The 27837-nt window shown below is 45.7% G+C and overlaps 1 protein-coding gene across 1 annotated transcript in view; it reads right to left on the reverse strand.

Moving 5' to 3' along the window:
* HTR4 (5-hydroxytryptamine receptor 4) overlaps positions 1 to 27663 on the reverse strand; it is a 241880-nt gene extending 214217 nt beyond the window's left edge. The window contains exon 1 of the mRNA XM_032794386.2: positions 27562 to 27663. The gene's annotated coding sequence lies outside the window, so the exon portion shown is untranslated. The remainder of the gene's footprint in view (positions 1 to 27561) is intronic.
* Between the last annotated feature and the right edge of the window lie 174 nt (positions 27664 to 27837).

Consider the following 27837-nt stretch of genomic DNA (forward strand, 5'->3'; position numbering starts at 1 on the left):
ATATCCCGTATTGAATCTTTCTTAATGCAGAGGGTAGTAAAGAAGTTTTTTTAATTATAAAGTTTCTTTAAAACTTGGGAGTTTCGTTTCCTAAGTGGAGCGCAAAGGATAGAAATTTCTGTACCTAGGTACAGGCTCCCCACGGGAAACAGGGAGCGTGGAGGGAAGCATTAACATTTCTGGGTTGACTTTCCTATGTTCCCAGGGCGGGAACAGCTACGGAAGAGAGACACAGAACAACTCTGTTCTCTTGTGTGGAGGTTTTTCTCTATACTGCACGAGCAAGGGAGGGGTGAACCTCCTGGTGTGTTAGCTGTTGACTAGGTAAATTCATAGCCTCGAGGGGTAAATAGCGCGTGTTTGCATTCCCGAGTTAGTTAAGCAATCGCGCCAGGCTCACCCAAGGTAGAACTGGGGGAGCGTGACGACTAGGGAAGACCCAGGGGTCTGGTCTTGGGGGGCCCCAGGGAAAGGTTGGGGTGATGTCGGGGTACCAGGAAGCAAAAAATCCTGGACATGGTGGCACGCGGATGATCAGATCCAAGCGGGATAAGCGTGGGGAAGGTTCACAGTAGCTACCCAGATTGTGGTACGCTAAAGTCAATCTGAGACAGACGTTACCAACATGAAACACCATCCTTCCTGAGCCGCACAGAAACTGTCTGTGCACACGTTTAAAGAGACCAACTGAGGAAGTGGACCCGCATACCAATGTCAAGGCGTAAACGCAGCCACAACCTCCAGTCCCGACCCGAACAGTGGAACAGGCAACCGCACACAGCACAAGCAGTGTCAAACACACTTTCACATTCCCAACGCAGAAGGGACCAACGAGCCTGAACTGGCAGCAAGCAACAGACAACATACCAGAGCGCTCAGGCAGAGCCTGAAATACCACCAGGTGCACCAGCGGACGCGTTTGACCAGCCAGCGACAGATAACAACCCATCATCTACTCACTTCCAGAGGACCAAGCCCAAGTCCCCAGTCTAAGAGAAGGGTGGTCCCAGCTTCAAGAGGAACAGTGTCAGACATGAGCTGAAGCGTGCAGCCTTCAGAAGAGCTCGGCGCGGCACGGAGCAACCCACACCTCCACATCGTCTGAGCTGTCCCGGTTTGTTAGGTGAGTTAGAGTAGTGACTTATAAGAAGATCTTACTGGTGATCGCTAGGAAGAATGCAACCGCCAAACGTGGGGTTCCAAACTAAATACAGGGGGAAGCTCTTAAACTTAGCCCACGATCATCCCAGTGGTCATGCTGGGGTGAACAGAACCAAAGACAGGTTGGGGAAGTCCTTCTACTGGGAGGGGATGGGCAAGGAAGTTGCCCAGTATGTCCAGTCTTGTGAGGTGTGCCAAAGAGTGGGAAAGCCTCAAGATCTGGTCAAGGCTGCTCTCCAGCCACTCCCCATAATTGAGGTCCCATTTGAATAAATGAGCAATCCAGTCAGTCAATTTGAGGTATTGGGTTTGCTGCCAGCCATAGGTGGGAGAGCAGGGCTGCTCACCTGATACCCCCCTGGGTGGGGAGGCAGCAGCAAAGCGAAGAAAGTGGGAGGAGCCTTGGTTCCTCCTCTATCCATCCCTTTCCCTCCACACACTTACCAGCTAATTCAGTATTATCTCCAGACTACCAGATTGACTAAAAGAGGGATATGGCCTGTTGGAACAAAAGCAGAAGTATTTAATTTATCCAAGGATGGCAAAAGACTCTGAAATATTAAGTAAGCCTCAACACCCACCTCATCCTCCATTGGTTAACATTCATTATCCCAAGTTTTCAGATATGAGGGAGGAAGTTAGATCAGGGAAGTGACACTGCACATCAGTGACAAAACAGAGATTGGAACCCACAACTGCTTATCTAACCATTAGGCAACACCTGCCCTCGAGACCACTACAGCCTTCTTCTGCTTACCAACAGCATTCATACAGTATTTTCCAGACTGCACCTGATAACTGTAGTAAGGTGAGGAGAGTGTGTTTCTTCTAAACGGAACAAGAAGGTTTCTCTTACAATAATCAGTGCATGATTCAATGTAGCCAGCAATGATTATTTTTTTTAAACCAAGAAGCTTCTCATTTGTACGAAGTGGGAGGACCTAAAAAAGCTGCTTTCTATTAAGGTCATCCTGAGAAGGTCCGTGGCAAAGTGCAATTGGTAATTATTTTTTCCAGGTGCATTTCAGACAACCCTGCAATTCCATGTGCAGTAGCCCACACTGTTGTATCCAGCCCCTTTTGCCTTCTCATGTCATGTAATTACCAGAGTCCACATGCACCTGTTTCAGGAAACATCAGCAAATCAGAACTCTACCCACCCTCCTGAAGAAGAAAAAACCCAATGTATCTAGGAGGAGCTAGTGAAAGAAGAAAGGGCTCTAACTTCATTTCAGATATTAACTTCTCCCCTACTGGCACCCAAACTGGGGCAGCAGGACCATTGGAGCACTTAACCTTGGATTAATAAGGATTCTCTGTGCTGACCTAGATCAAGCATTCCCTAAATCAAGACTTTGTGAAGATTACAATGTCCTTTGTAGTGCCCAGAATAATCAGAGCCATGTGCTATCTAAGGCACTCCTGATCCTAGAAATTGTTTTGTGAGAATACAAGCAGATAAGCATCCATTCTGACCAGACCCCTCAGCCATTTGAGGTTTTCCCCATCACTTCATCTGAACTGATCCAAACCTCTTGAATCTAGAAATTGACTGAAAAGGCCCTAAGATAGGATTTCTAGCAAAGTCCCCAGGCAGTTGCTATTCCAGCCAAGTCTGAATATCTCCTGAGATTTCCATCACATCCAGTTACAGAACTGGATGGGACTAAGACAAAATCCCTGACAATATACAGTAATAGAGGAACACTTTCTAGTGTGCTGGCTGAGACTGAAACTATTGATGTGGCCCATTGAATCAAAGGGGCAGGAAGTATTAGGGGGAAAAAACCAAAATTGTGTTCCCAACTTCCTATAGGCTGCCTGGGTACACAGACTAAACTACAACTCTACACAAGTATGCATTAGGCACATGGCCTGGTTCTAGGGGGTGTAAATCAGTGTACTGCCATATAGATTTTATGGAGCAATAGCAATTTATACCAGCCGAGGATCTGACCCATAGCATCTGGGGGAGGTCTAGGTTGGATATTAGGAAACAATATTTCACTAGAAGGATGGTGAAGCACTGGAATGGGTTACCTAGGGAGGTGGTGGAATCTCCTTCCTTAGAGGTTTTTAAGGCCTGGCTTGACAAAACCCTGGCTGGGATGATTTAGTTGGTGTTGGTCCAGCATTGAGCAAGGGTGTTGGATTAAATGACCTCCTGAGGTCTCTTCCAACCCTAATCTTCTATGATCTAAGCAATCAGTAAATCTCCAGGAACCACAATGAATTGCTCTTTTGAATCAAACAAGCAAAAAAGAAAAACCACGTTATGAGAGGTCATTTGGATCTCTTTATTCCTGCTGTCTTTTTAAGCACTGAAAGTTGCCCTTCATTCACTGTTCTCACTAGCTTACATGTAAATGAGAGCTGGTCAGAAAATGGTCAGTTTGTCAACTCAAGATGTTGATAAAAACAAAATCAAATCAGTTTCTACTAAACTTTTCTATGGAAAAATTCAGATTTTTTTTGACAAAAATTCAAATACCATAAACTTTCAGTCAAACAAAATATTTTGGTTTTCAGCTGAAATTTTTGCTTCAGAAATGCTGCTGCAATGCCTCATGCAATTTGTAGTTTGGGTGCTTCATAGTCCTATTTTTGTCTATAGGCCAAGCTCCCAGCTCAGGTTTCGTCTCCCAGGATGCACCATATTCTCCCATCTTGGAGAAGGGAGGCAGCCCATGGTGAATCAAGGGAGATGTAGTCTTGCTGGAGGAGAACCTGAACCATGGAAGGACAGGGGGCAACTGAATTACTGTTCCCACAAGGCACTGTGGTAGCATGTCCAAATTGAAATATTTCAGTTTTCTGGTGTGTGGGGGTGTGTGTGTTTTTCCAAAAAAACAAACCATCAAAGATTAGACACTGTTCACAAAAGAATGTTTAGTTGAAAATCCAGTTTTCTGTCAAACAGTTGTGATGGGAAATTTTCAGCGAGCCTTAGTCAGTACAGCATTACAAACAGATCTCAGCAGAGATGGCCAGGTAGTGTCAGATCCCTACAGAGATTAGTTGTGTAGAGATGACGAAGTGACCCAGCTGCAAGTCAGGGGCACTCATTTATAACATATAGTTTTACTTTATCTAGCTTCAGCAGAATAATAACTCTGATCAAAATCAGCATGCAGCACTTAAGTTTGCAGGGGAGGGATAGCTCAGTGGTTTGAGCATTGGCCTACTAAACCCAAGATTATGAGCTCAATCCTTGAGGGGGCCATTTGGGGAACTGAGGTAAAAATCTGGGGATTGGTCCTGCTTTGAGCAGGGGGTTGGACTAGATGACCTCCTGAGGTCCCTTTCAACCTTAACATTCTATGATGCTTATCCGTTAGGGCTAGCTCCAAACACCAACTAACCAAGCACATGCTTAGGGTGGCACTCTGTTTTTTTTCTGGTTCATTGGGGCAGCACTGGAGGGTTGCTTTTTTTGTGTTTCAGTGGCACAGCGCTCAGGGGGAGCAGGGCTTCAGGCAGCATGGTGCTCAGAGGGGGGCAGGGGTTTCTGTGGCACAGCACTGGTGGGAGGTACAGCAGGGCAGCGCTCTTCTTGTTTTTGCTTAGGGTGGCAAAAAACTTAGAGCCAGCCCTGCTATCTGTCTAGGTATTTAGAAAGCCCTTATCCCCATGGTAACAAAATACAGTGTCTGTTCTGGAATGGGAATTTCCCAAGCAGTGTATGCTAGCACAGGTGTTCCTAAGTGGTTTCATTTAGAATAATTATGCAAGATCTCTCAGTCATGGCTGTGTTGAAATGTTAGCACAGATCCCATCAGCAACTGTTAAAATTTTCCTTGTCGTACCCAGCTCCAGTTCTTCCCCTTCATTAAAAGGTGACTATTGCACCAATAATCCCTGTGACCTTGCTAGTGTGAAAGCAAGAGTGAGGTGACTTTCTTCACTGACAAAAGTGAACTCTAGTTGCCAAATCTTTGAAGCCCTGAAGTCACAAGTCCCCCAGGACTAGGGTAAAATCCAGAGATACACTAAGCAGTGCAATCTTCCATGAGAACTGCAAGTTCTTGACATCTCTGAAAACCACACCATTGGACCATTCAGTTAATTGGTGGGGCTGCCCGAGTAAGGACCTCAGGATTTGGGCCAATGGCAGATGCTGGAGAAAGACAAGCAGAAATTGGGGCTCCTTTATTTCTGTTTCAGAGCTTGGTGAAAGATGAATGAAAGGATTGTCCAAAAGAGTCTTTGGGAGGGTGTCCCATACAAGGCATAACACCTGTGCTGTCCTACTATTATTTCCCACCCATACTCAGACTGAATGGCACTGCATGACTGCTCCTCATTCAGTGGGACCAGCTGTAGAGTGAGCACCCTTATGCTGAGCAGTGCTGTCAGTATCAGGCCCCAGGAGAGAAGATTTTAGGAAACAAATTCTCACTTTAAAAAGTATTGAGAAAATGGAGGGAAGAAGAGAAAGAACATTGTTCTGAAATATGAATGAAGTAAAGGAAAAGTCCGAGAGTGGTATATTAAGAAATCTCAGCCTTTTTGGATTCCAACAGGCTGAAGCCTGGGATCCAAACTGTTAGCCTGAATGCTAATTCTACGCAAAAAGCTCTTTCAAATCCCCTTAGAGACTTGTATCCTTTAGTCAGTTTTTAAACTTGCCTGTTTTCATGGATTCAGCTCTTGTATACAAAAGATCTTTTAGCAAAATGTAATTTGCAGGAAGCTAGACCCATAATCTGGACCCAATTCCTTTTGATTTCTTATATTTAGGTTAAGGTTTTGAAGAATAATTGCTAAGCAGAGTTTTTCATGAAGTGTACATTTACCATCCAGCCTTTACAGATCAAACAGGATATCACTGTAATCTTAATCAAAGTCTATAGATAATATTCCCTTGTGACGGCATTACAGTCCAAATGCAAGCCTATGGGCATTCTACTATCATACTTCTAAAAGAAGAATCTTTTAATTGTAGATGAGGTTGCTAAGCACAATTTGAAACAAACACATTATCACTGAACACATCTGTATAAATAAATAAATAAAACTGGAATCCATAAGTTAAGGTTACATAAACAATTCTGGCACCAATCTTAATACGCACATAGCCTGAAACAGAAAAATTCTCTGTGGCTGGCACCCAAGCAATATCAGCTTTGTCCCTGTATTTTTATTACTACGTTAAAGCTCAATCCAAAATGTAACTGGTTCTGGAATTATTTTTTTTTAAATCTCTGATACAGTATGATACTAGGGTTCTGCTGTTTCATGTGAAAAGCTCTGGGCACTGTCTGCTATAGTTAACAGTTTCTCTGCCAGCTAAGCAGAGTTTCTTCTTAAGCAGCTACACCTGTAGCCATCACCCTCAGCTTGCAGTAGGCCATCATGGCCAAGGTAATTAACTGTGAAATCACATGCAAAACACTATGCTCTCTCTCACTGTCCCTTGAAAACAATTCTAACCTAAATGCACCTCTTTACATGGGGCCAACTCTCAGCTTTGACCAAAGTGCAAGCAGGGATGCAAAGATAGCTTATCTGCCGCTCTCAGCTGTTAAGATAGTGCACATTATCACCAAGAAAGGCAAGATCAAAACAAACAGCTTAAATTCAAACCCTGAATTGTGCTCTGAAAAAGATTAGTAACCAGTGCATTCCCTGGAGCACAGTGTTCTCTCTTTGTGTAGTATCATTACATAAGCAGTGTTGTTACATTAGCTGATGTTTCATAGTAGTTTTGAGAGAGACAAGGTGGGTGAAGTAATGTCTTTCATTGGACCAACTTCTGTTGGGGAGACACACAAGCTTTCCGGTCACGGAGATTTTCCTGTCTGGGAAAGGTACTCCCAGCATCACAGCTAAATGCAAGGTGGAACAGATTGTACAGCATAAGTAGTTAACGCATATTATAAAGGAACTATTCAAGATAGAGTGGTCCATTAACACCTCTTGAACAGAGTGTATATAGCACCTTCTGTCTAAGGATCTCAAAGAGCTATACAACCATTCCTGATTTTAGAAAGGGCTTGACTTCACACAGCAGCTGCGTCGCTGTAGGCCATGTCTACACTAGTGAGCTTACAGCTATACCAATACAGCTGCGCTGCTGTAAAAATTGCTCATGTAGCCACTCGATGCTGATGCAAGAGAGATCTCCTGTCGACATAATTAAACCACCTCCAATGATCGCTATGTCAGCAGGAGAGAGAGTCTTCCACTGACATAATACTGTTCACACTGGCACTTCTGTCGGTGTAACTCATATGGCTCATGGGGGGGTGGGGAATTCCACACACACACACCAGAGTAACGTAATTTATACCAATAAAAGTGCTAGTGTAGCCAGAGCCTTAGTGAAGATGCTTTTACACAGATGAGTGTAAGTCACTCCGTGAGTCTCCTATCAGTATAGATAATCCACCTCCCTGAGAGGTGGAAGCTATGGTGGCAGGAGACGCTGTCCTGCAGACATAGTGCTTTCTACACGGGGGTTAGGTCAGCATAACTATGTTGCTCAGGGAAGTAGATTTTTCACACCCTGGAGCAACATAGTTTTACTGATATAAGTCTGTAGTAGCGTAGACCTGGCCTTTAGTCTCCTATCATGGTGCTCTGGGAGGGACTTGTCTTTCTGTCTCTGTCTCACAGAGAAGGAATGGTGTAAGCAGATTCTGCCATACCACCACCACCACTAATCCAATTGTCATAATGCACCATTCCCGCTCCCATTTCAACTAAATGGAAAATCTCCCATTGGCTTTGATGGTACAGAGGCATAGTCACTGAATCCCAGTTCCATATTCACACAGGTTTTCTAACCTGTTTACATATCCTACATGTCTCCGGCTGCATCACAAGCAAGGAAACACCCTTCAGCACTAGAGCTGCTGACATCTCCTGGAAAGCTTGAGAAAGAATTTAAAGCCAATCTCCAATTCTCTTCCATGAGAATGAAGGCATCATCACCTCTTGAGGATGGTGACAGGGAGTGGAGCATTCATCGCTGATCTTGTAACAGCCCCTCTTCTGCAAGTCAGTTGTGTCAATTAGGCTACATCTACACTACAAGCAAGGCATGTAATTCCCAACTCTCGTACACAGATTCATGCTAACTCTCAAGGCACTAATGCGAGGGTAAATAGCTGTGTAGCCACAGCAGCACAGGTGATGGCAGCAGCAGCACAGCTTAGCCATGCTTAGTACATACCTACCAGTTTCAGGTGGATTTGTATGGCATGGCTAAGTCATGCTGCCACCATCACTGCCTGTGCTACCATGGCTACACTGCTGTTTACACACACATGCAAGCCAGAGGAGACCTAGCACGAGTACGTGCATGTGCGTGGGCAATCACACCAATAGCTCATAGCTTAGATGTAGCCAAAGAGATATTTATGCATTGTCCCTTGGGTCAAATCAGCCTGATGCTAGAGGCCAATTTTGCAGTCTCACTTGGATGGATGCCTAGATTTAGATCTACCCCTGCTCTGTTCTGCCAGAACCCTGCTGCTTCAATGTTTCTATGCGTCACAAACTGAAGACAACAAAGTCTGGATTCTTCACTCAGGTTTTGCTTTGCTCAAAAGTCCATTAATGTCAATTAAAAGTTGTGTCTCAATAAGAACTGAATGAAACCTCAGTATGGACTTTGGCCCCTAGAAAAGAACATCTGACTTCCCAGAAGTATGACTCCCCCACCTTTATCTTCCCCCTCAAGGTCTGGACAGTAGGAGACATGAGGATGTTCATGGATAACCTGAGCTTCTCCCAACCACTGATGGATATGGGATTTCTTATTTTTAAATATATGGACATGATTGGGAAATAACAGGTAAATTCACAATTGAAACGAACAAGACTGAGTTAAGGTGAAAATTGGATTGGAGGAGAAAGTGTCACCTGCCACTCCAAATGCTCTGTTAGGCTGTTAGATGGAGGTAGAACTGGTGTTCAAGGCAGTCATGGTGGAATGGATTATTCCTCCTCTAAGAGTGTTAGTGGGATGAGAGCAGGACACAGACTGCTGGTTGCATGGCATTTGGGGGAACTGCTATCAGCTGCCAATGTAAAGTCAATGGGAGGACCATAAAAGAGTTTGTAACTAACCTAAGAAGGAGGGTGGTTAAGCATTTAGGGCATTAGCTTAGGACATATGAGACTCAGCTTCAAGTCCCTGCTCTGCCACAGTTGTCCTTGTCCTTTGGGCAAGTCACTTTCCCTCAGCTTTTAAGATGCTGGTAATAGCACTGCCCTCTCACAGATGTTAGGAGGATAAATATGCCAGACTATGAGATGCTATAGTAACGGGGAGCCATAAGAGAAACATGACTAAACTATGCTGCATTTATCTGTGTGACAACTATGCCTTTGCTGTCCATCTAGTGCACCTTTACGTCTCTAATGACTTTGAGGTCTCAACAGGCAAGCAGCGAGTTTGTATTCAGGGCAGATTGTCTCAAAACATATACACAGTGCTCTCTCCTGGGGACTATTCTTGTAGTAGCTTTGTCCTTTATCTAATAGTCTATCACAGCAGTTCTCAGACTTCACAGCACTGCAACCCCCTTCTGCCAACAAAAGCTACATAAGCCTGGGCCCCACCATCCCAGGCTCAAGCCCTTGGGCTTCAGTTTCAGCCATGGGTGGCAGGGCTCACGCTTCAGCTTCAACCCCAGGCCCAGCCCCCGGCCCCGCTGAGTCTAACATGGGCCAGGGCAACCCCATTAAAATGAAGTCTTGTCCCAGCCCACAAAAAATTGGAGAACTGCTGGTTCTAACATGACTATATGGTTGCTCTTTGTCTATGCAAAATCATTAACTGAGCAGCTCGTCTGAGAAAACAGCACAAGAAAAAGGAAAATCTCCGACTTCCTTATGATCCATATTTTCTTGTAATTTATCATAACCATGTTAGTTACTCTTGTTTTATTAAATGTAAACAATTGTTGACAGTGCAGCTTGTTTTCTTATGTAAGCCATAACAGAGAAGGGATCAGATAGATAAGAGACTGCAGCAGAGCTGCGGTTGGTACATTGTACAGAAAGTTACATGCCCATAAAAACAAGCCATCAAGCAGTCTTTTAATCAACTCCTGCCATCTTCCTGGAAACAGTTAAGCTGTTCACCTAACAGTGGAAGAAAGTCTGTTTCTCTGCACTTCTTCTACATGCCCCTATAGTAACTGTCAGGGTGGATTATTTATCATGGCTGCTGAGCCACATGCTGGAGATTGTGTGTGTGTGTGTGTGTGTGTGTGTGTGTGTGTGTATACACACACAGGTCTGAACTTGTGGCTGACTTCGAATTGCAAAGCAGATAAAGGCAAAGAGGAGAGGAACTTTCACAGCTTCCCCTCTGCCACACTCCAGTCAGTAAATGGTGTCAAGGAACTACCATTTATACAGCTGATTGGTGGCTTTTCCATTTCACCTTCCCCAAACTTTCGCACATCCCTCTGGCCCAACCCAGACGGGGGAAGGGAGGAGAGAAAAGCAGCCCTCTTTGCATCACAAATGCCAGCCTCCCCCCCAAATGTTAGATCCCAAGCGAATCCAACCCAGCAAAGCCTCACGCATGCTGCAAACAAACATTTCCAAGTGTCCGCAAGAAGCTCCAGAGCTTTGCTGTCAGTTTGTATTCCCTTTTGTTAGAAAGAACATCCTTTCTTTCTGAAAGCCACCAGGAATTATGAGCAGTGCTAGCAGACCTATAAATTCAGCCACTTGTCAGCCTGTGACACCCACGCTCTGCTGTCTTCCCTGTTCATGCAGTTCAGATCACTGCATGCCCCCCCCATTACCCACATCAATAGCAGGATACTGCTGCCACAACATAGGATGCTCTCCATTTCAAAGGCACATTCAAGGAGTTTTGCAACATGTAACTATGATGCATTTTGAAATAGACTGAATTAGATTTTTTTTTTTTTAAATATCCCTGTGGCTGGCAGGGGGTTGGCATGGCATGCTCCAGAGATGCTTTATGAGTGACCTTGGCAGGTGGGACAGAACACCTAGACTCTGTTATTTTGGTAAATCTTAAATTCAAAGCAGTGAGACTTGATATTAAGGTACATGACTATGAGCGTTATTGATCACGTCTAGCCTGTAAGGGTATTCACACAGCAAAGACTAAACTCCTACAATCCTCTCCCAGCATGCACTAAGCTCAGGGTAAAGCCTGGAAATAATTCTCATGGGGACATTTTTTCTTTGTTTGTCCCTAAACTGTTGCAGTTCCTAAATCCTCGTTTATACACAAAACTACACTAGTTTAACTAGAACTGGCTTAAAAGATTTAGTTAAACTGGTGCAAAACTGCTGTATGGGCACCCTTTAATCCATTTAAATCTGGCTTAAATCTGATTTAAAAGTGTCCACAGAGGGACTTGAACCCCTTTAACTAAACTTATTTTTTAAAACACCCCTTTAGTTAAATGGGAGAAATTTTGTGTTTAGAAGGGGCAACATTTTCAAGAGTCCCAGTGTCATTTAGGAGCTTAAATTCCATTGAATTTTAGTAAAAACAGGCTAAGTGCCTAAGTCACTTTAAAATGGGACTTCAGTTCCTAAATCATGTGGACACTTTAAACTTTTGAGAACCAAGGATTAAGCAGATGATTTAATGAACCTGATTCTTTTCACACCACTGTCAATCCATTGATTTATCTGAATTATTCCTGATATACCCATGTGTGAGAAAGGAAAGTGTGTATATGGGCCTCATTCCAACATCTTATTAGCACGTTAAGGACACATGAGTTGCTTGGCTAAACAAACATCAGCTACTAGTACTGTTCACAAGTATTAGGAAGGGGTAAACCTCAAGGAGAGGCAAGTCTACTGGATGTCATAAAGAATCAAAATGTAGGTTATATATCAGGGCAAGCTTCCTAATAGGGATGTGTAGGGGGCTGTTAGATGAAGTTCATCCACCATTTCCCTTGAGACATTATTGGAGACACTTCAAACTAGACTAGATAAAGCCTAGAGAAGAGACTGTGGGGAAGAATCCTACCCTAGGCCCGAACTGGAGAGTGAGAGGAGATTGGAACCAGACAGCTACTTGGGCTTTATTCTCTCTAATTTCTGCAATACTAGGATAGCTGTATGCTGCATGTAAATTGGCCAGATCCTGGACATATGCTGATTTACACCAATTGAGAATCTGGCCCATTTCCCCCCTCAGAGAATTCAATGCTCAAGGAGTTAAGTGACTGGCATCCTCAAAGTGTGGTGCCTAAATGTCTTACAGCTGGACAGTTCTGAAAGTACAATGGTTTTGAGAAGACAGCCTTGCCCCCTGGTGGAATTCAAACTCATCACAATGGACATTTTCAAAGCGAGCCCCCCCATGTCATCAAGAGACATAGAAAGGGGCCTGTCCTTGGTCTCTTTGCTCTTGATTTCAAGATTTGTTTCCTTTACTGAGTGCTGCTGTCTGAACCTGGGTGTTCAAGCAACAGGTTCCTGAACAGAATCCCCCCTGACCCCCATGACGCAGCCAGGAATCAGATGGCAGCATGGGATGGGAGGGGAAGAGATCAGATTTCCACGGGGCAGCTGCTATATCCTTCACCCAAGAAAGCAGTTTCAAAGCCCAAAGCAAGCTGACAAAGACCTTTTGCTCAGCTGAGAAATGAAACAGACATATGGGGCTGTTTTGTTTGTTTGATATTTTAACTAGAAACAGATTGCCAAGGGTTCAGTAGAGTCTCCATGACTTGGAGTCTTTAAATCAAGGCTGTAGGAATTTGAAAAAACACACAGAAAAAAGACCACCAACTTCTAGTTCAGCCATAAACTGTTAGGCTACCTGCAGAAGATACAAGGTGCTGTTCTATGGCCTCTTACGCACGTTAGACTAGATGACCACAGTGGTCCCTTCAGGCATTTAAAAAATAATGAAAAAAAAAAATCAGAGGCTCTGAGGGTACGTCTACACTGCACGATTATTTCGAATTAGCTTAAACCGATATTACAAAACAGATCTAATAAAATCGGTTTAGCGCGTCCACAGTGGGATCACGAAATCGATTGTTTGCGTCCATGGTCCAAAGCTACCATCGATTTCAGGAGCGGTGCACTGTGGGTAGCTGTTCCTCAGCTATCCCATAGTTCCCACTTCCGGGTTGAGAGCACAGTGCCTGATGGGGCAGAAAACATTGCCCCGGGTGGTGCTGGGTACAGCCTCACCCCTCCCTTTGTGAAGGCAGCAGACAACCCTTTGGCGCCTTTTTCCCGGAGTGCATTGAGCAAACGCCATAGCACAGCAATCATGGACCCTGAGATCACAAACGGTATCCTGACCGTTGTCAACACCTCGCGTACTCTCTGCCAGCAGCATTCAGTACACAGAGGGTGACATTTACAGTACTCAAGGAATTATTTATTTTACTTCTCTTTCACGTGCTGGGGGGGGGGAAGAGACTGACGAGCTGTTCCGTGAACCACGCAAGACACCGTGTATTAAGCTACAGACATTGGGCGCTCAGCCAAGAATGCAAATAGTTTTCAGAGACTGCTGTGGAGACTGGTAGCTGTAGTCCTCATTACCCCCTCCCTCCCTCCATGAGCATCCGTTTGAGTCTCTGGCTTCCCGTTACGGTTGTCACGCACCGCTGTGTATCCTGGAGTTTATTTTTCAAACGCTTTGGCATTTCCTGTTCTTTAACGGAGCTCTGATAAAACAGATTTGTCTCACCATACAGCGATCAGATCTAGTATCTCCCGTAAGGTTCAATGCAGGAGCTACTTTTGCATTTGAACTGCATCGCCACCAGCGCTGATCAGAGCTGGACACGTGAAAGCAGGAAATGTCATTCTAAAGGTCTCGGGGCTTTTCCTGTTTACCGGCACTCCGCATCCGAGTTCGGATTGCGGACCAGAGCGGTCAATGGTGCACTGTGGGATACCTCTAGGAGGCCAATAATGTCGATTTCCGTCCACACGAACCCTAATCCGAGTTATCACTTTCGAATTTAGCGCTACTCCTCTCGTCTGGGAGGAGTTCCGAAATCGATTTAAGGAGCCGTTTAACTCGATATTAATGACGACGTCGTGTGAACGGGTACAGCGTTAAATCGGTATATCGGCCATTAAACCGATTTAAAGTCGCAGTATAGACCTGGCCTGACTCTATATTCACATTGCTTTCTGCCGCTAAAATGGCTTCATTTCAGCAGTTAGTGACACGATCTGTCTAGATAGACAAGAAAGTGTGTAACCCACATGGCTATCTGGCAGGATGAAGCATTATATAAATAAAAGATTACGATTATATCCAGGATGGAATTTTCAAAGGCCCCCCTAGGGAGTTAAAACACCCAAATCCCATTGAAATTAATTGCCTCTTAAAAATCTCCCACTCCCCCACTATGGTTGAGTAGATAAAAAGTCTGCCCCTGTGCATGTAAAAAGTACTTAGATTCAGACAAAGTGATGTACATTCTAATTCCCTGAAGGGAATGGAGGCCAGGCTACTCCTAATCCTGTGTAAAGCAAAAGCAAATTTGACTCTCCATACTGGGGAATGTAGGATAGTCACACTTACACAGCATACGGTGGGGGAAGAGGCACAACCCATTGCAACCATTGAGACTGGATGATGCTAAACTAGGGATCACAGACAACTTTCAGGCAGGTGGACACATGACTCTCTCATTGTAGAGCATGAGTAGGGTGATTATTTCCCTGTGCTGAATACGGGACACCTGCTAAAATTACTCATATTCAAGTGAGTTCAACAGTAATCAATTGTACAAATGTTTAAAATTAACATCAAGTTGACTGAGCCTCTGTTAAGGAAATACTGAATGTGGATTCTTTTTATTTACCTTTAAGGCTTTAGGGGACACACACCCCTCCTTGCCCAGTGCTCTGTACCCTCCATACCTGGCTGGGCCCCCCCAAGATGGACCTGCCTCTCCTGGTACCATGTCTTCCTGAGGTAACACTTGGGGGTGGGACATGCAAGGTCACATGCCCCCCCTCAGATTTCTGCCAGGGTTCACACCAGAATGTGGCTTGCAGAGTTCATCACCCTCCTCCCCCCCACTGCTACTGTGAGGCTGGAAGCAGCTTGTCCCTTCCTACCTGCAGTGTGTCAAAAGGCAGCTAACACCTCCACACTGCTGCTGACCACCCACATAACCCAGCTGCTTCCTGTCATCTGTCCCCACACCTCCCACTACAGCACAGGCAGAAAGGAGTTAAGCCCAGGAAGCATTGTGCACCAGGGCCCAGGGAACCTTACTGCAGGGGGTCAACGAACCCAGACAGAGGTGGCTCAGCAAAGGAGGGCGCCTAGAGGATGGAGCAACCCTGTACTCCCTAGTGGCAGGATCTGGGGGTCAGGGGCACAAGAAGATTGTTAAGCACCTGCCCCAGGGGGCTGCTGTGGATCCTACAGGTTCAGGGCAAGAACAGGCTGGAAGTTGTTTTCCCTCCCTCCTGCCACTCCCAAGTTTAGTGGAGGGGCTTCCCATGCCAGCGCTGTGCAGGGCTTTGGCACATTCAGGGCTTGACTTCTCCTGGCCAACACCATGGGCTGGAGGGTCTTGGACTTTCCAGGGGCACTGCCCCAGTCAGAAGCAGTGGGGGAAGGAAGGACCCTGCTAACTAGGTTGTTGGTGAGCTGAGCATGCTGACCTGGGGCTAGTTCTCTGCACAGTGCTTGGAGTGAGACAAGACATGCCCTTCTGAGGTGGGGGCTGAGGAAGGGGGGGGAATATGGAGGAGCAGCTGGGCTTGAGGGGTGAAGGGGAAAAGCTGGGAGAGGACAGTGAGAGGGGAAGCACATGAAGGGCCCCTGCCACCAGCCTTCCACACTCATCCCCATTGTTGGCCACTGGATCCCCCACCACTAGGGCCCACCGGTGCTGATGGGGTGGGGGCAGGGGAAGAGAAAAAAACAAACACCAGAAATTGTGGGACAATTTAACTGTTTAAGAAAGTCATGACACCTGCAGGAGGGCTTAAATACAGGGCCATCTAGTCACCCTATGCATCAGCAGTTAAATACTGGAACCAACTTCATGGTTGCTCTTCCAAACCTTCTCTTTACCTCTTGTCTTTCATGGTGTGTAGATCTCAAAGCCAGAGGGTCCCAGATTAGTAGGAACAGCTACATTTCCTGGAGTTTCAGGGCCAATTTACCACTGATTAGTGCCAAATTCACTTTTGGTCCACTTGGATACTTATGCTAGAAAAGATTTCTCATGAAGAGAATGATAGCTGAATCTGTCCCTCTGAGGTGTAAACCAGTTTTTGCCATCTACATCCTGGCCAAGGGCCCTGATGGCTGGTAGTTCACCTGGGAAAGAGGCTGCAGCAGAGGAGAGCAGGTGCAATCCACCCTACCAGGGAAGTGGGCAATGCTGGCTAGATGGAGGGCACCAATTGTGTCCTCTCACAGCTTTGACCCTGCCCCCCAAACTAACAGCTCCTGTACCTGGTAACACCACCTGACCTCTCTTAGATAAACATTCTCCTATGGTGGGGGAGGGGAAGATCAGGACTTCTTTGGGCCAGACATGTAATTTACATCTCCCTGCTTGCGTCTTAGTGCATCCCCCACTCCCAGGAAGACTGACAGATGGCTTTTTTCCATCCTCCAAACTAAAGCACAGGTGTATCATAACTCTCAACACTCACATAATTACTCTGCACCAATAAAGCCCTTGTAAAGATTAATTGATTAAGCTTTGTAAACATCCCAGGGAGGGAGGCAATTATGGTCGTTGCCACTCTCCAGAGGAAGAAGCTTCCCAATTAACATCTCCTTTTTCAATCCCACTGGATTAACAGTTGACAAATAGCTAAACATCTGATTTCTCTCAGGCAACAGGTGCAATACGGAAAATGTCCAATTGCCCACCAGATGTCAGATCCTTTGCAAAGGAAGAGCTGTCCAGGAATATATTTCCTGAGTAAAAATCTTATCCTGCTTTCCTCAGAGCTCCCCTATGTAAGTGAAAGGCTGGGAGAGGGCTGTCAGTACTTCACAATACCTTTAAAGAACAGTGACCCCACGCATTCCACAGAAGAGCAATCCTCTGCCTAATCCATCTCTATAGCACCAGTCTAGGCTCTGGATCTTATCTGCCTCTGTTCCTTCCATTTTGCAGCCTCTGCCTCTTCCCTAAGAATAGTTGTATGAAACCAACCTCTTTCCCTGCTGTGCTTTTCAGCCGAGTTTTGTGCTGTTGAAAGGCTCTAGAATCACAACCACGCAGACCGAAGTCCACTAGCCACAGAGTGCATACAAACAAAGGCAGTGGCACAGGAAGCTCCCCTCCCACCCACTGTCCTATCACCACCCCTGCCCTGAAGGGATCACTCTAAAGCGTTAAGAGCAGTGCAGTCTCTATGGCCAATTCAGTCCTTTTCATTTGCTCCCTAGCTTGGCCTCCCTCAACATCGCAATCATAGTGTGGTGCAATTGTGGTTTCTTGTGTTGGAGGGTTATGCCTTTGGGTGAGAATTAAACAGCATTTACAAGTCATTTTTTCCTTAATGGCTCATGTCAAAGCCACTGTCTGCAAGCACCTGGCTGTAAACCAAATTTGCCAGGTTGGTGCCCACACAGGAATGGGGCCTTTGGAGCCAAGAGGAGCAAAAGGATCTTTCAGGCTCCAGCAAGGCATGTGAAGATCCCCCAGGAGCAGCCACTCCTACCCATGGGCAGGCATTTGTGAGATGCCCCATATGCTGCAAACATTTCTGAAGATGAGCATTTGCCCTTGGTGATATCAGAATTTTGAGGTATTCCATCTGTGCCGGGGGACATCCAGCACATCACACCAGCAAATGGGACATTGGGTGGCTAAAATATCCCATCTTTTGCTTTGCTAATCTCCATGGGCCTGCTTCAGATACCTTTACTCCAGCTAGTAGCACCTTACTGAGTCATCCTGCTGATTTCACTGGGACTGCTAGAGGTGTAAGGTATCACTTGACATGAGGAAGGGTGCCAGATTCTGTGCTCATGCAATATAGCTGGGCTCATTCATCTTCTTAAAAATGCTTAGTTTAACATTGCACAAAACCTAATAAAAATGCTAGCCCTGGTCACAAAGCAAAGCTCCAAGGAAAAGTCTAAATTGAAGTGTAGTGCCAGGGGATGAAGTCGGGGAGGTCTAACCACTGCCTGAAGTTGTTTCTTTTTATTCTCTCTTTCCAGACACTTTTACATGTGCTGTCTGGAAATTCTCACAGTGAAGTAAACTTTCAAACAGGGTTTTTATTATTAAAAGGAAACAATTTCCTTCTTCAAATACTGGTTTCTGTCTTTTATTCACCTTCTCCCTTGATTTAAAATGGATCACTGGTGCCATTTTATATCGAAATCCTCAGCCACTTTAAATTTTTCTTGTGTCTTTGTTGCAGATTTTTCAGCTTTTCTAGCCTGTGTCTTATGCAGGAAGCCAAACCAGATGATCTCGATAGTCTATGACTTTAGGATCTCCGGATGAAATTCTGGATCTGAAGTCAATGGTAAAACTCCCATTGACTTAAGTGGGGCCATGGGCTTCACCCTATGAATCTATGTTCTATGGAATCTTATATTCTGAGCAATAGCTACCCATCAAAAAAGGTGGAAACCCTCTTTGGATCAAATTTTCATTCCTTTTCTGAACAGACTGGGCCATATTCCCAGCTGGCATAAATCAGCATGGCAGTAAGCCAATTTACATCAGCTGAGCATCTAGCCATCATTGCATATAGCACAAAAGGTATCTATTACAAATGGGATGGTTTACCTGGGAACCAAAGAGTGCATTAGAACAAGGAAGATTTTGGTGAAACTCTATAAACCATGTGTTCTCACAATCAGGTTCCAAAGGGATTGTAACCATTTCCCCTTTCTTCATGGGAATGCTGGGAAGCATGGCACAAAACACAGTAGAGTTTGGCCAAACCTCTTATGAAATGGTATCACAGTATGGAAGAGGCCTAGAACCCCTGTTAAAGACAAACACATTTTGTGTATCAAGACTAGAATATAAAGGATTTCAGCAGAATGTACATTTTGCAACTTGCCACAGCCAATCTCATTTTGGCTTCCCGGGCCTTTGCTAAGCCTGGAGTCCAGCCCTGAGTTATTTAAACCCTTTCGAAGGGCAGAGGGGGATGGGTTTCAAGCAACATTTTGCAAAATGAACACACAAGAAAAGAAACATTCTGCCAGTTCACCTGATATCAGTGAAATCAGCTGCTTTCAAACCTTTCACCCCTACAGAAAATTTTACGATGGAAACTGACTGCTGTAACCAGCGCAGCAATAAAGTGGGCCTGTGTTTCAGCAGATTTCAGTAAATATTTATGTTGCAAACTTTCTAAAAGTGTGAGACTTGTATGAAGTCAAACTGGATCCCGTTCTGCTGCTGAATTACAGACCTAGGGCCCAATCCTGTATGTGCTTGCTCAGCCAATGAGTCCCACCAAACTATGCATTCCTGTCATGAGGGAGGACTACTCAGATGAGGAAAAGTATCCCAGAGCAGGCCACCAGGAAATCATAACTCATCTCTGCAAGGTGCTTTATGTATTCATTTGAGGGAGAATCAGTAGGACCTTTATTAATGCCTACACTGCTAGAGTGGCTGATTTGACATTTAAAGGGACAAGGTCAAAATTTGTCCAATTCACATTTTATGGACATAAATGTTATAATCTGATAGTCTTCTAGAGTTTACTGGCTAAATTCAGAGGTAAGGTGATGTAATAATTCTCACAATAACCCTGTGAAGAAGTTAAGTCCGTATTATGCAATAGAAGACAACTGGACTTGCCAAAGGCAGCGGAAGTCAGCATCAGAGCCAGGAGTTCTGATTCACTCTGTTAAAACCTAGAGAGAGGACTGTGGTTGAACTCAAGCTGATAATCTGAATTAAAAGTGGAGGTGCTGAGTCTTCAGGTTAGCTAACTCTGCTTAAAATAACTGAATTACACTTTTTTGGGGGGGTAGCATAGACATTCTTTCACTCTTCCAATGTGCAATACCGGTTTTCTGTGCTCCTGGCACCAGACTACATTTAAATTAGTGTGTAGCACCTTAAAGAGGTGGGAATTTTCTCACATCAACTTTGGGCATAGCACAGGTACAGGATCTTTTCCTTATCAGCAAAGCCCCTACAGTTTGCTAGTTGGCTTTAAGGGAGCTTACTTAGTGGATGAAGCAACAGACTGCTGAGATAACTGATGGTGCAGAGCCAGGCAGTGGGATCCACCCAGACAGTGGGGACTGCTAGCCGAGACAAAAATGCCAGCTGCCTGCCCAGCCCCTCTTCAAAGTCCAGCATCAGATCTGTCTCCATGGGAACTGTAATAAGTGCAGGACTTCTCTTTACCATCTCAAACTGAGAAGAAAAAAAAATAAGAAAATAATCAGCCTCTCCACGGTGATGTGACTCTGAGCAAACTGAGTCAGAGCAGCTGGAATGAGCAAATGCCTTTTTATTGACCCATGCTGTCTTTGCGTTGCTTACTCGAAGCTTGGATGAATTCTTTGCAAGATAACAGATCCAGCACTTGCTGCTGTGAATCACGTTGCTGCAGCATTAACCTTGAGCACTAGCGGGTCTACACTCTAGTCTTGCTGGCTGTGATTGCAGCTTTGCACTGGGTTTTTTTGGCTGGACATCTCTTGCACCCTACCAAAGATCAACATGGGCCACCAAGTCAGAGGTGTGCAAGGGAGAGGATAAGGAGTCAGAGTGGATGTGGGAATGGGAGGATGGGTGTACAAGCCTGACAGTCCAGGTGTGATTTTCAGAGCTGTGAGCCCATGCAGCTCTGATTAACTTAGTCGGAGCTGTGGGTGTGGAGCACCTCTGAAAGTCAGGCCATATGATGAGGGGTACAGCAGAGTGGGGTGGAGAGAAAGAATGTGTGGCTATGCCAGCAGAATGCTGAGCACAGAACATGTGTGTAAGCCCTGTGAAATACAGGAACTGATCCACAGCATATGAAAAAATTAGAAAGACTCCCATTGTCACCAATGAACGGGCTTTGAATCCAGCCCATACTGCACAAAAAAACCAGACATTTTAAACTGGAAAGATTCATAAAAGTAATTAAAGTAAGTATTTCTGATCAGACTGCAGCAGGAATACAAGGGGGAAGTCATTCCTGAGCAGGGGGCCAGCACAAAGCCTATTGCCATTTTGCTCCCCCCCACCCCCCAAAGCCTTCAAAATAGGGCATGAGTGGGGCTGCAGTTGTGCATCTGCTTCATGGTGCCCCCTCTGCATTGGGGCACTTTCATCCCTAGAGAACAGCTGTCACCCTGCACCCAGCCTCCATCACTGCTACTTGCTGATTGCACCTCCTGCTATTTTCCGTAATTGTTTCCCTAATTACATAAAGCTGGCAAAGTTCAATTTGTCTTTTCCTCAAAGTAATTTGCTTTCCACTGTACACTGCTGGATTTGTCTCCTAGTGTAACCCATGTGTCTGCAGCCACTATTATTCATTTGGATTCACTGCCCCTCTCCCCATTCCAAATGATATTTGTTAACAATAAGTTTAATGAAATTATACAATGTGACCAGATTAAAGTCAGCTGCTTCAAAAAAATATGGGAGTCAGTTTCATTTTAGCCAAGCTATTGACTGTCCCTTCTCCACCTCCTGGGGAGGTAACCTACATCAGACTGCACCTCATGATACAAACACTGGTGGAATGTGGAGAACCAAGGCATTTGCAGTGGAAGGTGTCATGAGATTAAAGTGCACCCCAGGGAACAGAGACTAACAAGGAGACAAAGGGGAGGGGAGAATAAAGACCATTGCAGTATTAATTTTTAGCATGAAAATGTATCAGACAGGATATTGCCACAAGTCCCATTGACTTCCATTGAGCATATGGGTCTAAACCTAACCCTAACAGAGTGACACTAATTTACACCAGCTGCAACTTTGGTTCTAAATGTGTAAGATTATATGGAATAGTAGCAGTTGCAGTTGATAGGTCACAATCCAATTAACTGGACACTTTCCTACCTTTTAGAATCCACTTCTTGCAATAATCCAACTTAAAAATTACTACTACCACCATGTATGTTATTTTCCTACAGAAGCCATAAAGGAGAGGGCATCAGCTAGATGAGGGCAGAGGAGAGGCAAAGAAAGGGTGTGAGTTAAAATATAATTGCTCTATCTTTTGACAGTTATTGTCTAATGGAGGGCGTATTTCCATTTCTCCTAATTCTTGTCCTACTGCCTTTCAAAGCAAGGCTTTTTCCAGCAATAGTGACAATCCAAAATAAGGTTTCTAAATAGGCATCTGCCTCTGTTTAATTTCAATATACAGCATAATTCCCTAGAGCCATGTTCCTTGGAATCTGGGGACCTCTGAGACCAGATTTGTTTTAAGTTTAAGACATTACCTAAAGAGCTGAACAAAGGAATTTAAGTATTGTCACAGTGGCTTACACCATGATACCTTTGATCTACTACCCTATCTAACAATGGCCTGTACCAGATGCTTCAAAGGGAGGTGCAAGAAAATCTAAAGTGGAGAATTATGGAGTAGTCTGAGAAGCTTCTTCCTAACCCCAAGGAGGGTAGTAGGCATGGTAGATTAAACTAGCTAGGATTACAATTGCTGGGAGGTATTATTCATATAAATCATTACTAAACTCTTCGGACCAGATGTTCCACTGGTTTAAATTAGCACACTTCCATTGAAGTGGATTGAAGTTATGCAGATTTATACCAGTTGTGGATCTGGCTCCTTGAATCCTACTAAGGTCTTTGCTCAATAACACTTTGTGCCACTGAGTTCCACACGCTTATGATGAGTCATAGGAAGAAGTATAAACTTTGTTTTAAATTTATTGGTTTAACCAAGCGATCCCTCTTTACTGGGCTATGTATAGATATAAAGGACAGTCTCTGCCCCAAAGTTTAAAATCAAGGGTGTTGCTTCTGTCACTTTTATTCATGTTGGTTAGTACCTGACTCTGCAAGCTGTCCTGTAGATTTCCAAGAGACAACTCATGGAGTGCAGGACATGAATAAGGGTAGCACATGAGAGCCCAAATAGGGACAAGTGGTGACAGGCGGATGTAGACCATAATGTGTGTATGTGGGGATGTAGTGGGGCAGATTGCCCCACTCCTTGGGAGAGTGGGCTGGGGCAGGCCAGGGAGCCTGTGCAGCCCAGGAGCCAATTAAAAGAGGACTTATAGGGAGCCAATCAGGGCCCAGATTGCAGACAGCCAATCAGGGCCAGGCTCAGGGGTATATAAAGGCTGCCCAGAGCAGGAGCAGTCAGTGTGTCCCAGGCCTTTGACAGGGGGAGGTCAGTCTCCACGGGGGAGATTAGCACCGCGGACAGCGCAGTGCTGGGCAGGCTCAAGGAGGCTAGAAAGCTCTAGCCCCTAGTAGCCAGGCTGCAGGCCTTGAGAGAAAGGGCCTAGCGGGTGCAAGGGGCCATAGGGGAAGCGGCCCAGGGAAACAGACGGAGGAGGAAAAGGAGGAGGACAGCAAGGCTAACGCCAGAGGGTCCCTGGGCCGGGACCCAGAGTAGAGGGCGGGCCTCGGTCCCTCCCCTCCCTGCCTCCTTGCAGTACATCCAGCCACAAGCCGTAGAGGCCACGCCAGATCCCTGCCAAGAGCGATTAGACTTGGAGGGCAGGTGGTTGCTTATGAAGGCTGGAATGTGGGACTGCTGACGATCGATCCTCGGAAGGGGATGCAGATGGACTGAGGGGCACTGCCTCCGGCCCTGCTCAGCCCTACCAGCCGCCAGCTCCACTCACCTCAGCTGCCGATCTGGGATTCTAGCAGGTTAACAACTGATCACTAAGAACCCTGTGTGCAGCTTAAAGTATTTGAATACGTGCCACCAGACATTGAAAAACTTAGCAAGGAAAAGCAAGGGCAAGGATCACACTAAACTAATAAAATCTGCATTTTAATTTTATTTTAAATAAAGCTTCTGAAACATTTTGAAAACCTTGTTTACTTTATGTATAGCAGTAGTTTGGTTATATATTAGAGACTTAGGGAGACCTTCTAAAAAATGTTACCATGTATTACCAGAAAGCAAAGCCTTAAATTAGAATGTATACATGAAAACTCAGCACACTACTGCTGAAAGGTTGCTGGTTCCTGTCCTAGGGTATTCTGAATAAACGAGCAAGAGATAAAAGTGAGAAAATGGTTTTGTAAACAATGACTTATCAGTGAACCACTAAGTCATTGTTTACAAAACCATGAGGATCAGAGACAGATCTGTCCCTAGTAATCAACTATTTAAAGGAAATTGGCAAGATAAATCATTAGTTAAAAACCAACCAACAGGCACAGTGTATGCACATTTTTCTATGAGACAAAGGATATAGTGCTAACTGCTGAGGATAGCACGAGTTCCCCCTCCTGGAGGAAATGCTACAGGGAAATTTGATCAGTGGTCCTTTCAGCTTTTAAAGCTGAGAAGAGATGCAGCAGCCAAGCCTGTTTGTGGGCTTTAGGTGCTGTACAATGTGTACTCTTCAGTTCTTGGATACTTCACAGTCTTATGCAAAATGCAAGGCTACCTTCATTAGAGACTGAATCTCAGACTGCAGCCAGTTCCTTGGAGTGGATTTGGGAACAGAGTCATCATTCAGAAACAATGAAACCTAGTAACCTTTATCAAAGCCACTGCACAGCCTCCCCTAGCCCCAGCAATAGCAGTCAGCTGCCAGAGTGATTGAGTAATTAAATCTTTCCTTGTCCCCTCATTAAACGCAAGATAGTCACAAAGCTTTGTCCACTCCCTTCCATAAAATAAGAGAAATTAAGTCATAATGACATCACATGCTCCACAGAGCCAACCCAAGCAAGCTGCCATTGCTTCATTTCGGTGCTCAGACCTGATAAACTAGGGCTTATCTTCTGCTGGTTGCACTGATGTGGCCAAAAACTGCAGCTGCAAATTTTAATTCCTCAGGAGTTTATGAAGTTTCCATGGGATAGTTTGTTTTGGAGCCATGGAAGATGCCTCTATGGTTAAAGAAAACTGCCAGTTCAAACTCAAATGCTCTCAAGCTGGTCTCCAGAAGGGGCTCATGCGCCAGTTATTCAGTCTCTCTCACAAAGAGAACATCCACGGAAGGAGACAGTCACTCTCTCTTCCCAAGAGTCAGATCCATGAAGTGGCTATGCTCTTAGGACAGGATCCAAAGCCCACTGGAGTGAATGGAAAGACTCTCACATGGAGTTAGTTCAGGTCCTTTGTGATGTGGAGTCTAACTAGGAGGAGTGTACTCAAGCCTTCCTTCAGTCACAGGAGTTTGCAATGAGCACAGGTTTGCCTAATCACATCCACGCGCCATGGAAGGCCCTTCTCTGTGGATGTGACTGTCAAAGCAGAAAGCTGTTTTAATTCCAATAGCACCATTACTCCCCCAAAAATATTGATCCTTCCAGCAAACTACAGCAATTCTAATGGTAACCTTCATTTAAATAGGTTTCTAACTCCAGCAGAGCCCAGCAAACCCCTCTTTCTCTGCACACACTCCTTGATACACCATCCCTATTCTTTGCCTCTGCTGCCAGTTGGCAGATAGTCATAAATGCCTCACCCCTTCAGATGGATCATTACTAACTATTCCTGCTGACTGAAAAGAATATTAGCATCGACACATTCAGTGACATCAAGTCCAGGGTACAAAGGGAGGTTGCTATAACAATTGCTATAACCTGGGAGATACATGGACACTATGGTGATGGAAGGCAGAACAAAATGATGGCTATAGAGATCTCCTTCCATCAAGTAGTACATGCTATATAAAGTTGTACTTTCCACCTTCTACTGCTTTGCTATTTAAGTAAGTCTTCGGCACCATATAAGCAATAGACTGGATTTGTAGGCGTTTGTGCCCAAAATTAGACACTAACTTTGCACATGTAGTTGTAGGCATTTGCCTAGACAATCACTAGTTAGACAGTTTTCCCTATGCATGTACAATCACTACAACAGTAATTTTACAAGCAAATTATGTACATACATTCTTACATGTGCAATTCCATAAACCTTGACCAATGAGATCAGATGAAATTAGATCAATTCTTTCTTGGTGTAACACCACTGACTTCATTGGGTTTACCTGGAAGATAAATTTGGCCCATGACACTTAGAGATTTAAGAATTACACTAATATACAAAGTCTAGATTTTGAAATTGCGTACTGATAGTAATTATTTTCTGAACACATGGTGATTTGCTGTTGTAACCTCAAAATAATAAACTTGCCCAGGTAACACATGTGGTGGTCTCTAGCAGGTAATCAGAGATTGGTAACAAGGTTGTTCAGAATACACCCTGTCAAATAGTCCTACTGAAAAGTATTCCCGAGCCCCTCAGTCTAAAAGTACTTGTCCTCTCTGCCCAAAACACTCCAGAGGGGACAACATGTTGCAGTGGGTTAACTGTTAACCACTCTTTGACAAAGTGCATTTACGGAGGCGATACAGGTATTTTAAAGCCAGGAGCAACGCAGAGCCCTTAAAGGCTTATGGCATTCTGATCAACTACAGCGCCCTTCCTCACGGCTCAGCTACACCTCCTGCTTCAGCTGCAAGGAAAGCAACCTGCGTTTAGGACTTCGCAGCCTCCGAAAGCAAAGCGATGCACCAACTCTGCAACGTTAGGCTCAAATAAGAATAGAAGCCGGAGCGCAAGAAAGAGGGAGACACCTTCTCCCCAACTCCAGTGTCACTGCTGATTAGCCCTTTTCCTGGGGCTTGCACCAGCCAGTCTCCTGCACAGTCATCTCCCTAGTCTCTGTCCAACTAGAACGGGCCACACTTCTCCGCACGGTCTGGTCATTATGGGTGCCAGAACCCTCTCCTCTACAGCACTTGCCTTCCCCTAGTTCTCCGCTTCAGCGACCCTAGCCCTGCCCTCAAACGCCGGCTGAAAACAGCGCCTGCCTTGTGCTTCGTTGCTCTCTCCCTCGGTCGTTATTTCTCTGGATTGTATCCTCCTGCAGTGAGTCAATCGGGGGATGCGCGCGTGCTTCGGAACCGGAGCTACAAAGCGGAGTTGTCTTGGGGGTGGGAATGCCCCAGGAGCGCACGGGCTCCGCGCCCTGCTCGGGCTGGCGGGAGCTGCCCTCTCCACGGAGGACGGGCTTGTTTGTTCCCCAGTGTGAAAAGGACGCGGAGCTGACACGGCAGGTGACGAAGTTCAAAGTCTGCCCCCGTGGGAGAGCTCCTGTCCGCCGCACCCCCGCAGACCTGTCACCCCACTGCTAATTCGGAGCACGTGCCCCGAACAGACTCCGGAGCCACTCCGCCACCACCCCTGCCCCGACGGCCCTTCGCGCACCCCGGGGGGCGGGTCTCCGCGGGTCGGGCGCTCCCTCAGGGCCCCCGGCGGGATCGCTGCGGGAAGGGAGTGCACCCCGGCTAGGGCAGCGCAGCGGCGCCTTACCATTGCCGTGTGCGCAGCCCGGCCCCCTGGGGCATGGCCCAGCTCCCTACGAGGCCGTCCGCATCCTCCCGTCGGCTGGCTGCCTCTCCGGGGGCCGGTCCCAGAGCCCGCTCCCCTCCGCCGCTCTCCCCGGGCAGGCGCCTCTCGCTGGCCCCGCTCCCGGCCCGCCACGAGCAGCTCCTCCGCCGCCTGAGACTAAGTCCTGGCGGCTCCGGTGCCGCCTTTCAAACCCAGGCACCCGCGGCGCGGCCAATCAGCGCCGGCCCGCTGCCTCCC

Source organism: Chelonoidis abingdonii, chromosome 7, assembly GCF_003597395.2.
Source record: "Chelonoidis abingdonii isolate Lonesome George chromosome 7, CheloAbing_2.0, whole genome shotgun sequence".
In the NCBI taxonomy this organism is placed as follows: Eukaryota; Metazoa; Chordata; order Testudines; family Testudinidae; genus Chelonoidis; species Chelonoidis abingdonii.